The following is a 13,043-nucleotide window of genomic DNA, read 5'->3' on the forward strand; positions in this document are numbered from 1 at the left end:
CGTAGCATCAGTAGCTCTTAGGGAAATGCAAATCAAAATCATAATGAGACGACACTTTATACCCATTGGGATAGCTATTATTAAAACAAACAAAACCCAGAAAATAACAAGTGTTGGCAAGGATGTGGTGAAATTAGAACACATGCATTGCTGTTAGGGATGTAAAATGGTGCAGCTATTGTGGAAAACGGTATAGCAGTTCCTGAAAAAAAAAAGAAAAAAGAAAGGACAAAGAAAAAAGAAACATAGAATTACCGTATGAGCCAACAATTCCACTTCTGGATATTTACCCAAAGGAACTGAAAGCAGGGACTTAAACAGATATTTCTAAATCCATGTTCATAGTGGCGTTATTCCCAATAACCTAAAGGTGGAAGCACCCAAGTGTCCAGTGACAGATGAATGGACAAATAAAATGTGATATATGCATGCAGTGGAATATTATTTAGCCTTAGAAAGTACGGAAATTCTGACATGTCTATAATATGGATGAACCTCGACATTATGCTAAATGAAGAAGTCTGACACAAAAGGACAAATATTGTACAATTACACTTACATGAGGTACTTACAACAGTCAAATTCACAGAGGCAGACAGTACAATGGTGGTTGCAAGGGGCTGGGGTGGGAGTGGAGAGAGTAACAGAGGGTTGTTTAATGGGTGCAGAGTTTCAGTTTGGGAAGATGAAAACACTCTGGAGATGGATGATGGTAATGAGTGTACAACAATGTGAATGTACTTAATGCCACTGAATTCTACACTTAGGAATGGTTAAAATGGTATATTTTGTTATATATATACATATATATCTCCACAATAAGAAACTAAAAGCTTTTTTAAAATTAAAGCTTTTAAAAATTAATTAAAGTAAAATAAAAATTAATTAAAACTATTTAAAAATTAAAGCTAAAATTAATTCTCCCTCAATCCCCACATCTATATGCCAAATGTGCTGTTTCTGCTTTGATCGTTTTACTGTGAGTATCCATCTGTGGGCTTCTGGATAGTTAATCAAAATAACCGTGGATGAGCATCATTTCTTCTAATTCTCTCCCTCTAGCCCACCAGCCACATCCTACATCCTGCAAACCACACCTGACAGCTATTAATTATTGTTCTGCCCCTCCCCCAGTTTCCTGGAGTACCTGTGTTTTTATGTACCACCTCCTGCTGCTCTAGGCTCCATCTCTGTGCAGTTGGGTACCTTGTATTGGTGGTAACTGTTGACCTGGATAAGCAAGAATTACAATTAAATTGCTGTTTTCTCCTTGCAGATGATGCAGGAATAGGAGAATCTTTGGGTGGCCCATCTCTGTCCACTCCTCCTTATTAGCAATGTAACAACACATGTTTTGTGGCTTAGGATTTCAAAGAAGGGGGATTTTCTTAATTTATCAGCTAAACCAGTATTACAACAGCTTATGAAGAGTTTGCAATTGTTTGGGTTTAAAGCAGGGACAACACGAAACACTTAATGAAAAACTTTCACAAAACTTGGACTCTTTCCAGCAACTTAGCTATGTGAGAATAACTTTTACACCATGACAACTCTAAAAATAAAACATTTTTAACTTAAAGCTGTTCTTCCAGTTGCTGTTTAAAACTTTATTCCAAGAACTGAGATGCTATTCAGCAAAATGCAACTACAGGCTTCTCAACAATAAGGTTCAATAATCGTTATATGTTTCCTGGTGATGGATTTATCTTTTATCTTTGAAGTTTACAATGATAGCTGTAAAAGTGAATGTCAATAGTATTACTATCATTTAATTTCTAATAGAATGATTTTTATTTTTATGTGTTAGTCAGAGCTATAATAATTCTAATAATATTACCAGAATTTATTTTGTGCTTTATGAGGATGATATCAGTAAACCATATTCCCAGCAACATTTTGCTATGTTTCAGCTTATTAACAGAATTATCTGTGTTTTAAAACTTTGGCATTAAAATATACCTTCAATAATGCCATTATAATGATCATGTGTTTAAAACTTGTGTAAATAACTATGATATAAGCATTTTTCTCTAAAAAAGAGACTTCTTATTTCTATCAGAGTAGAGCTGAGTTTCTCTGATTAAAACTGTGATTCTTAAGTTGTGTGCTGAACCACCCTAGTGTGACAAGCAAACTTACAGAGGCACTGTGGGTTCTTTTAAGTTTTTGAGGGGCACAGACAACTGTTGGATACCACGCCAACTACTACTACTAAGTTGTTTAGACCTCACTACTTAATAAAGAGAATTGTTCAGGTATTTCTTTTGGCCCGGGGGCACCAGGAACCAGGAAAGTTTGGGAATCTCTGGATTAGAAAGATTAGTGGACATGAAATGTAAGAGAATTGAGAATTACTTATATAGTGCAATCCTGTCATCTTATAGAGGAGAACACTGAGGTCCAGTGTGGTTAAAATCTTAAAACTAGTGAGTCTTACATACCCGGCCTCCTAGCTCCCTTGTCAGACTGTTCAGTAAAAAGACCTGATGAACTTGATAGTCTGCTTCCTGTTCCTGTCCCTCTGCCTTCTGGTCAGTAGATCCAAGCTTTGTAGCCCAGCCTGACCATATACCAGCTGAATATCTTAAGCCAAGTTCCTTACCCTCTGTGAACCTTAGCGTTCTCATTTGCAAAATAATTGGGCTGATGATAATGGCTAATGATAGGTAAAAATGGAGTCACTTCTAGAATAGTAATAGAAATAATGCACTTGAAAAACATTTTGTAAATAGCCAAGCACTTTATAAATTACTGGTTTTCATTCAATAGTATTTAAACATCTACTAAGTGTGCCAAGCCCTGGGGAGACAAAGAGAAAAACAAAATTGTCTCTGTGTTTAAGAGGCTTATCTCTCCTGGAAGGGAGGAATATAAATGATAATCAAAATTGATAAATAGTATAGTAGAGGTAATGACCAAGTATAATGTGGTAGAGAAGGACTGAGGGGCAGGGGAAGTCCTGGCAGAAAAGGCAAGTGTTCAGGCCTGACTTGGAGGGTGGGTAGGTAATGAGTGGGGTGGGGAGAGTGGTCCAGGGAGGGGGAGTGCTCTGGACCAAGGAGACAGGTGCAGGAACAGAGCGCCTTCAAGAAGCAGCATAGTGGGACTTCCCTGGTGATCCAGTGGTTAAGAACCCGCCTTCCAATGCAGGGGACACGGGTTTGATCCTTGGTCGGGAACTAAGATCCCACAGGCCGCGGGGAAACTAAGCCCGTGCGCTCTAGAGCCCGCATGCCACAACCAGAGAGCCTGTGCACTGCAACAAGGAGCCTGCACACCGCAATGAGGAGCCCATGTGCCGCAGCGAAGATCCCATGTGCTGCAACTAAGACTCGACACAGCCAAATAAACAAATAAATATTAAAAAAAAAAAAAAGAAAGAAAGAAACAGCATAGCATCCCATATGGCTGGAGGGAGGAGGATGGGAAACAGGAAGTGGAAGATTACAGATGGGAGAGTAAATGTGTGTGCTGGACGCTGGTCCCAAAGGGTCTGGTATTCCTCTTGAAGGAGTGGACATTACCCTGGAAAACTGTTTAAGGATTTAAAGCGAGAAGGGAGGCAGCCCAATGTGTAAATGTGACGAGCTCTCCTTATCCTTTCCTAAGAAGGAAACTTGAGTTTGTTAGCTTCAAGAACTGTGGTGCTATGTCTGTATAATTCCTTTAGTCTGGCAACTTATTCTGAAGAGAAACACAGCACTTAATAAAGGTTTTAATGATTATGTGTATGGCAAGGTGGTAGTGAGATTCTTTTTTTTTTTCTTTTGCCAAAGTAAGATTTTATTTTGAAAGTTATTTGAAAGACACTGGTAAGGAAGGAGAACTAACACTCAACGGATGTAGATTCCAAAGTTATATTCTTTCCAACTGCCACCAACGGTCTTTGTCATGCCAAAAAGTTGCTTTTTTTGGTAATTCCTATTTTAAGCTCTCTGGAGGAGAGATCTTATTCCATAAGCCAAGCCATTTTTTTTTTCCTTCCTCCCTCCCTTGTTTCTTCCCTTCCTTCTTTCCTTTTTTTCTTTCTTTTTCTTCTTTTCTTCTCTTTTTTCTTCATTTCTTTCCAGGAAACAGTTAGTTGGGGATAGGTATTTTTTTAAAAACATCAAGGTAGATCTAATATGTTCCACAAAGAGGAGGGGCTTAGCCAAATGTGACGTGGAAGGGTTCTCTACTATTTGCTTATCATCTTGCTGGAACCAGGAATCTACGTGAGGAAATGGCGTCCAGGAATGTGGTCTATACGAAGTCGGTCTGTCTTTGCATCGTAAGTGCTCATCATTGGTCCTCCTGTTCCAGCTCCCACAGCCCGCAGCGCCTCCTCTGGACCTTGACCTTGGAAGGAGGTTCTGTAAATCTCAGCAGTTTTAATCTTGACAGCAAAGCCAGAAATGATTGTAAAGTGATTCTCATTTTCTGCTCAGTCTTTTAATTCTGTCACACATAGTATCACTGAGTGAACGTCATCTCCTCTGTCAAATTCACTGAGAAGTTGATGAGTACATTTTGGTGACAACTGCCTGACACTCCTGTATGTGTCCATTATCAATCACTCTGTGTGTGTGTGTGTGTGTGTGTGTGTGTGTGTGTGTGTGTGTGTGTGTGTTGATCCGGGATATATCAGCGCTAAGCAGTTTTAAAACTCCCAACTGAAACAGTCAGAATAACATAGGAAAGAAACAAAAATTAAAAACAACCTCCCCAAAAAAAAACCCAAAAAGAAAAAAAAAAAAAAGAATTACACAGGAATTAGTCTCAACTGGGTAACTTGACCTATATATCCTCATGTTGTCATTGCTACCTGAATGGTTATCAGGTAGTTTCACATTCATGTTCTTACTTGCTTCTCCAGAATTGAAATAGGTTAATGTACATCTTGAACCCAACATGGAGATTTTAAAAGTAAAGTGCATACCACATAAGACAATGTCCACTGATGATACTTCTATACTGAAAGTTCTTGGTTAAACCTATGTCAAACTCTTCTCTGAACACACTTGGAACTCTCTATGGCTTAGATGAGCCTGAAATCAGCTGTTCAGTGGTACAGCTTATACTGGCTCATGAGAATTGGTTGTGGACAGCCCTTTTAACTCTGCATTCAGTGAAGTCATGTCAGTTGGCCGTGACAGAAGTATTTACAGCAGGTGTATTCGTTTCCTAGGGCTGCCTTAAAAATTAACACAAAGTACCATAATTGAGAGTTAACTATTATTATGTGTTTATTAGTTATTTAGTATGCAGTATAAATTATTTTCTTAACCAATATAATAATGCAACTAATTGATATTATAAAGGATAATATAGTGATTTATTTGTTTATTTATTTATTTTTGGCTGTGTTGGGTCTTCGTTTCTGTGCGAGGGCTTTCTCTAGTTGTGGCAAGCGGGGGCCACTCTTCATCGCGGTGCGCGGGCCTCTCACTATCGTGGCCTCTCTTGTTGCGGAGCACAGGCTGCAGACGCGCAGGCTCAGTAGTTGTTGCTCACGGGCCTAGTTGCTCCGCGGCATGTGGGATCTTCCCAGACCAGGGCTCAAACCCGTGTCCCCTGCATTAGCAGGCAGATTCTCAACCACTGTGCCACCAGGGAAGCCCCTAGTGATTTAAATGTACTGTATTCCCTTATAGTTCTGGAGGCCAGAAGTCTGAAATCAAGGTGTCACCCAGGCTCTGTGCCCTCTGAGATGCTGGGTGGAATTCTTCTCTGCTTCTTCACAGCTTCCAGTGGTGGCTGTCAACCTTTGGTGTTCTTTGGCTTGTAGATGCATCTCTCCAATCTACACCTCTGTGGTCGCTGGCATTCTCCCTGCGTGTCTTTGTCTCTGTGCCTCTTCTTATAAGGATACCAGTAATAGTGGATTAAGTGCCCTCCCAGTATGACCTCATCTTAACTAATCACATCTACAATGACCCTATTTCCAAACAAGGTCACAGTCTGAAGTACTGTACTAAGGGTTAGGACTTCAACATATATTTTGGGGGTATCACAATTCAACGCATAAATAACACTGCGGAAATCAGCAAATGCCACGCGTCAGGGCTTTTTTGGAGGGGGGAGTCGGTTTCCAGCATATCAGTGTGTTGGTCTGTCACATGACACCAGGAGAGGGCCACTCACCTCAAATATCACTTTCCCATGGGAGTTTTTCATCAGAAACGTCCTCATACTCCAAATGGCACCTGGCAGAGTGAGAATTAAAGGTGGATGCATGTAGTTAGGATTTTCCAGCCATTTCTTAGCCCTTTAAAAATATCTATGTATTTCCATTATTTAAAAAGATTGAAAAATACAACTGGGTAGAAAGAGTAGAAAGCCAAAAACGAATTATTCATAGCTTCATCACCCAAACAGAGCTATCATTAATTCTTGATAAATTTTCTTCAAAATATTTTTGGAACTTTTTTGTTTTGCTATTTACATTTCTCCTTTTGTGCCAAACCTGTCTGAATGCTTTGCCCTCTTTTCTTCATGCTTTTTATTTTATAAATTAAAAAAAAAAATGTGAGTAATAATACATGAAGACAACACGCCAGTTAGAAAAATCACACAAGACTAAGCAAAATCTGTCTTGATCACTACCCCAATCCCAATCCTTTCTCTGGAGGTAAATACTGTCATTGGTCTTAAATGATTCTTCTAGACCTTTTAAAATGCCATAAACCATATCATACCATGTATTTTATCCCACAGCTTACTTCTCTCCTCCCTCCCACTAAATTGTATACCCTTAAGAGCTTTTTATGTCAGATTTAACATGTTATCTTTAATTACTGCAACACATTTCATTCTATAGATGCACCGTAGTTTAATTATTCTCCTATTGCCAATTTTTAGGTTGTTTTCAATCTTCCACAATTACAACTAAGAAGCAATGAAAATCCTTGTACATGCCTCTTTACGCATAGGTACAAGTGTTTCTCTAGGATAAATAACAAGACGCTGAATATCTGAGTTGAAGACTATAATTTTTTTTTTTAATTTATTTATTTATTTATTTTTGGATGTGTTGGGTCTTAGTTTCTGTGCAAGGGCCTTCTCCAGTTGCGGAGAGCGGGGGCCACTCTTCATCGCGGTGCGCGGGCCTCTCACTGTCGCGGCCTCTCTTGTTGCGGAGAACAAGCTCCAGACGCGCAGGCTCAGTAGTTGTGGCTCACGGGCCTAGCCGCTCCGCGGCATGTGGGATCCTCCCGGACCGGGGCACGAACCCGTGTCCCCTGCATCGGCAGGCAGACCCTCAACCACTGCGCCACCAGGGAAGCCCGAAGACTATAATTTTAATATGACAATTTTCCTTGAAGATAGCCCCAATACACCCTTCCAATGAGAGTGCAGAAAAGTATCCATATATTAAATAATTAAAGAAATAAAAATCAAAAGCCAGAGGCTCTAACTAGACTCCTTATTTGTTTGTTTATATTTAAATTTCAAAAATTTCCAAATTTCTGTTCTCTGAATTTAATAGGTTTCATCCAAATTCTCTGATTTATACTTATCCCTTAGCCAGCATGTACAATGACATGGAATATGTCATACGATGAACAACATAATTTTTCCAAAGAACTTCTAATAGTTTAGTGCAACTGGGACATAGGGAATGAGGTAGGGATGAGTGGAAGAGGTAGCTGGAGATGCAGGCAGGTTAGAGACACACTTGGGCAAGGATTTGTTTAGAATGTGAGGTTGTATAAAGCAGAGAAGTCAGTAAATGGGCTAGTGCAGTAATACAGGCAAGGTTCTGAGCTGAGGCAATAATGGTGGGAAAATGAAAAGGAAGGGAGAGTATCAAGATCTATTTAAGCAGTGGAATTTATAGAACTTAATGAATGTGAATTGTGAAAGAGAGAAGCTTAGAACATTTCCTGGATTATTGGCTTCGATGACTGGTTTTCATGACTGAGGTCAGTCACAGAGGAGAACACAGCGGTGATGGTCATAGTGTTAGCCAGGTCATTTGGACAAACTGGGCAAGGCTGTAGAAATATGGCGATAGGTATTCTGAAGGCAGGTGGATATACAAGCAAGAAAATCAGGGTTGGAGCTATTGAATAAGGTTCATCGGTGGTTAGCAAAATCCAAGGGAATGGTTGAGACTGTCCAAGGGGAGACCAAAGAGTAGCAAGAGAAGAAATCCAAGGAGGAAATACTAGGAAGCACAAACATTTATAGGACAGGCAAAAGAAGGAAAAATCTGACTGATCCATCATAATAGCTTGGCAATTTCTTATAAAGTTAAACATACACTTTATGACATGGCTTTATTAAGCAAAAATAAGCAAATATGAATATACGTTCTTACTTTCTATTATGGAAAAGGTAGCATACACAATTGGACATTGCCTTTTCTTTTTAAATCTCAAATGGTATACTGAAGAGCTTTCCAATATAGGTATACAGAGAGCTCCCTCACTGAATTGCTGAAGAGTACTCCATTGTATGATTGTACCACAGTTTATTTAGTTATTCCCTATGGATGAACACTTGGATTGTTTCTTATTTTCCGCATTGTGAATAATGCAGCAGTGAATAAATTTACACTTTTCTGAAAATAAAATAAAATACGACATGACAAACCCACTCTTGTGTAACTACCCAAGAGAAATAAAAGCTAATCTTCACCCAAAAACCTCTATGCAAATGGTTATAGCAGCTTGATGTGTATTTGTCCCAAACTGTAAACAACCCCAAATTTCCTTCAACTGATGAGTATACGAACAAATTACAGAACACTGGGCTTCCCTGGTGGTGCAGTGGTTGAGAATCTGCCTGCCAATGCAGGGGACATGGGTTCGAGCCCTGGTCTGGGAAGATCCCACATGCCGCGGAGCAACTGGGCCCGTGAGCCACAACTACTGAGCCTGCACGTCTGGAGCCTGTGCTCCGCAACAAGAGAGGCTGCAACAGTGAGAGGCCCGTGCACCACGATGAAGAGGGGCCCCTGCTCACCACAACTAGAGAAAGCCCTCGCACAGAAACGAAGACCCAACACAGCCAAAAAAATAAAAATAAAAAAATAAATAATTAAAAAAAAAAATTACAGAACATCTATGTATTGGGGATGCTACTCGGCAATAAAAAATCTACTGACACAACAACATCATTGAATCTCAAATGCATTTTGCCGACACCCAAAAGGCTATGTAATGTATAATTCCGCTCGTATCACTGTTGTGAGCTGAAGGTTCATATCCCCCATCCCCAAATTGATTATGTTGAAACCTGAACCCCAAATTCGATGGTATTTGGAGGTGGGGCCTTTGAGAGGAAATTAGGTTTAGATGAGGTCATGAAGGTGGAACCTCCACGATGGGATTAGTGTCCTTATAAGAAGAGGAAGAGAGACCAGCACTCTCATCGTGAGAAGGCAGATGTCTGTAAGTGAGGAAGCAGGTTCGTACCAGGAACCGGATATACTGGCACCTTGATCCTGGACTTCCCAGGCTCCAGAATGGTGAGAAATAAATGTCTGTTGGGGCTCCCCTGGTGGCGCAGTGGTTGAGAATCCGCCTGCCAATGCAGGGGACATGGGTTCGAGCCCTGGCCCGGGAAGATCCCACACGCCACAGAGCAACTAAGCCCATGCGCCACAACTACTGAGCCTGAGCTCTAGAGCCCACAAGCCACAACTACTGAGTCCACATGCTGCAACTACTGAAGCCCGCGCGCACCTAGAGCCCATGCTCCGCAACAAGAGAAGCCACTGCAATGAGAAGCCTGCGCACTGCAACAAAGAGTTGCCCCCGCTCGCCGCAACTAGAGAAAACCCGCGCGCACCAACAAAGATCCAACTCAGCCAAAAATAAATTAATTAATTAAATTTAAAAAATAATAATAATAATAAATGTCTGTTGTTTAAGCTACCAGGTCTGTGATATTTTGTTATAGCAAACAGAGCAGGCAAACACAATCACAGACTCAAAAAAAGGCAAAACTACAGGGACAGAAAACCTGTAAGTGGTTGCCAGGGCTTCAGGTTGGAGCAGTTGTCTAGAAAGAGGCACGAAGGAATATTTTGGGGGTGATGGATCTGTCTTCATTATGGTGGTGGATACATCACTATATGTGTTTGTCTAAACTTATAGAACTGTACGCTAAAAAGGGTGAATTTTACCATGTGTAAATTATATCTCAATAAACCTGATCCCTAAAAATGTTATGTATGACAGCAAGATACAAAGTCAATGCCTGGGAAAAAAATGAGTAGAACAATGAACTGGCTTAGATGTAAATGGGCAAAGAAAAAGACAACAAAATAATAAATAATTAGTAATATTGAAAGTAACCAAAAATAGGAAAAGCTAGTTTCTGGTGAGAAGCCATTCAGAAGAAAAAGATCAGGAGCTTTTTGTGGCCTACAGGTTTAATACATACACATACTCTGAGTAAAGAGTACACAATATACAATACTCTGTGTTTGTTGCCATAACAGCTAAAAACTTAAGGCAGCCTTAAGCAGAACTCATTAGAAATATGGTGCTCTCTACACTATCAGGGAAATGTTGCTCAGTCCTTGGCATGCATAAAGAAAGATATTGAGAAGTACTGTAATAAAATTCAAAATAATTAAAATATAGAAATAATATAAAGTATTATAGAAAACTTAGAATAAAGAGAAAGACACCATTATCTAAACACAATGTAAATCTAAAATAGATTACTTTACCACATAAATAATATGTGTTCCTTGTAGAAAATTACCATACCTAGATGAACCAAAGGAGAAAATGAATAAGAGCCCCATTTTTAAAATTTTAAAATTCTGACAAAATCAAGTAAATTTAAATTAAAATAATAACCAGATACTACTGTAAGTCTATCAGGCTAACAAAGAAGACGTTATGACAACACTCAGTTATGGCAAGAATGTGGATCAGAGGAGATTCACAGTCTATTTTGGTGGAGTGAAAAGAGGTTCAAGTACTTTGTAGAGCATTTTGGCAGCATCTGGTGAAGCTAAAAGCAGGTATACTCCCAAGACCTGGCAATTTCACAGGTAAATGCCCTAGAGAAATTTTTGCACGTTTGCTTAAGAATCTGTATAACAGTATTGTTTATAAGAGCAAAATATTTGGGACAGAGTAAATATCCCTTATCAGATTAATTAAATTGTGTCATTGTCACACAATGCAATAGCCTACAGAAGTTAAAATAAATGAATTAGAACTATATGTATTCTGTTTTTTGATAAACCTGAAAAAAAACAAAACAGGATGCAGCATAGTGAGAAAAGCAAATTACATAATGATTCGTACAGTATGTATGATACCATTATCTGAAAAACATACAATATACACACACTTGTATGTTGATATACACAAACATATACATAAAAACTCTTAAGAATGTGTGTGTTTGTGTGTGTGTGTGTGTGTATTTCTCCGCAGAGGAGAAAGGACTATATAAGGGACATCTCTACTTGTAGCGTTCCTCCCCCCCACTCCCCGGTAATTTTTTTCTTTCAGAATGCAGGAAAGAAAGAGGGAGGGTAGGAGAAAAAGAGGAAGGAAGGAAGGAAGGGAGGGAGGGAGGGGAAGGAAGGAAGGAGGGAAGGGAGGGGGAAGGAAGAGAGGAAGGAAGGGAGGAAGGAAGGGAGGGAGGGAGGGGAAGGAAGGAAGGAAGGGGGGAAGGGAGGGGGAAGGAAGAGAGGAAGGAAGGAAGGAAGGGAGGAAGGAAGGAAGGAAGGGGGAAGGAAGGGGGAAGGAAGGAAGGAAGAGAGGGAGGGAGGGAGGGAAGAAGGGAGGGAGGGAGGGAGGGAGGGAGGGAGGACCTAAAGGAAGTAAGACAAAGCTTTGTGGTAGATTCCAGGGGGATTAAAAATTGCTCTATATACTTTTCTTCATATTTTAAGTATTTTATACCAAAAGACGAATACTTAGTCCTTGTAAACAATTCAGAAAATACGTAGTGAAAAAAAACAAAAGTAATCCCTCATTTTAAAAAATGAATGTCGGGGCTTCCCTGGTGGCGCAGTGGTTGAGAATCTGCCTGCTAATGCAGGGAACAACACGGGTTCGAGCCCTGGTCTGGGAAGATCCCACAGGCCGCGGAGCAACTAGGCCCGTGAGCCACAACTACTGAGCCTGCGCGTCTGGAGCCTGTGCTCCGCAACAAGAGAGGTCGCGATGGTGAGAGGCCCGCGCACCGCGATGAAGAGTGGCCCCCGCTCGCCGCAACTAGAGAAAGCCCTCGCACGGAAACGAAGACCCAACACAGCCAAAAATAAATAAATTAATTAATTAATTAATTAATTTTAAAAAGAATGTTAACATTTTGCTGCATATTTTTCCAGACTGGGCCATACTTTCATTAGCCTGCACGTTATATACATAATTTTTTTGGTATCCATTTCGAAGAGGCAAAAATTTCTCAAAAATATTCTTCTGATTCATGAGGTGAATGATACTGAAGTCCGTTTTTTCTCTGAGTCTTTGGGACGGCTTCTTACCTTAATTCTACACTATTTTCTCACAGTTCCATAGTCCTGTTTGCAGATTTGGTGGCTTGTCTTTCGCCCCACTCAGTCCACTTGGGGGCTATCTCAACCCATCTGAGCTCTACTGTCGAACGGAAGACGACACGCACAGTTGCCAAACCAGGTCTCCCCGTCCGTCAGGCATTCGCTGAGAGCACCCTCGCTGTCTGAAATGAGAACTCTCAGAACGCCACCGTCTGACCTTCTGACACTCTTAGTCTACGTAATGCAGGAGAAACTACAGTTCCCGTGGGGCTCTGTTCCTGGGCGCCCGCCTCCACCCCTGCGCTTGCGCATTCTGAGCATGGACTACAACTCCCAGACTGCATCGTGCTGCCGCCCTCGCCCCTCTACTTCCTGCTGGGGCGTTTCATGAGTGACAGCGTCTCTGCGAGTCCAAGAAAAGTTAAAGGTGGGCGGAGTTTGTGGGCTGCTTGGGAGGCTGTTAGGAGTTGCTTACTTGTTTTCTGTCACAAGAAAGCAGCAGGTTTGCAGCAGATTTCTGATGTGCAGCTGCCTAGATATCGGGTGTGCACGGGCTTGGCTTTTCTGAACCGGGAGAGGGGTC

At 40.8% G+C, this 13,043-nt stretch overlaps 1 long non-coding RNA gene across 1 annotated transcript; it reads right to left on the reverse strand.

The window, feature by feature from the left end:
• Positions 1 to 111: 111 nt before the first annotated feature.
• On the reverse strand, positions 112 to 12,683 carry LOC103019654 (uncharacterized). Its single transcript, XR_450602.2, has 4 exons — positions 12,449 to 12,683; positions 6,124 to 6,185; positions 1,148 to 1,230; positions 112 to 202 (listed from the first exon to the last, which is right to left on the reverse strand). It is a non-coding gene; the product is annotated as an uncharacterized LOC103019654 (long non-coding RNA).
• Positions 12,684 to 13,043: the final 360 nt, after the last annotated feature.

Source organism: Balaenoptera acutorostrata, chromosome 21 (assembly GCF_949987535.1).
Source record: "Balaenoptera acutorostrata chromosome 21, mBalAcu1.1, whole genome shotgun sequence".
In the NCBI taxonomy this organism is placed as follows: domain Eukaryota; kingdom Metazoa; phylum Chordata; class Mammalia; order Artiodactyla; family Balaenopteridae; genus Balaenoptera; species Balaenoptera acutorostrata.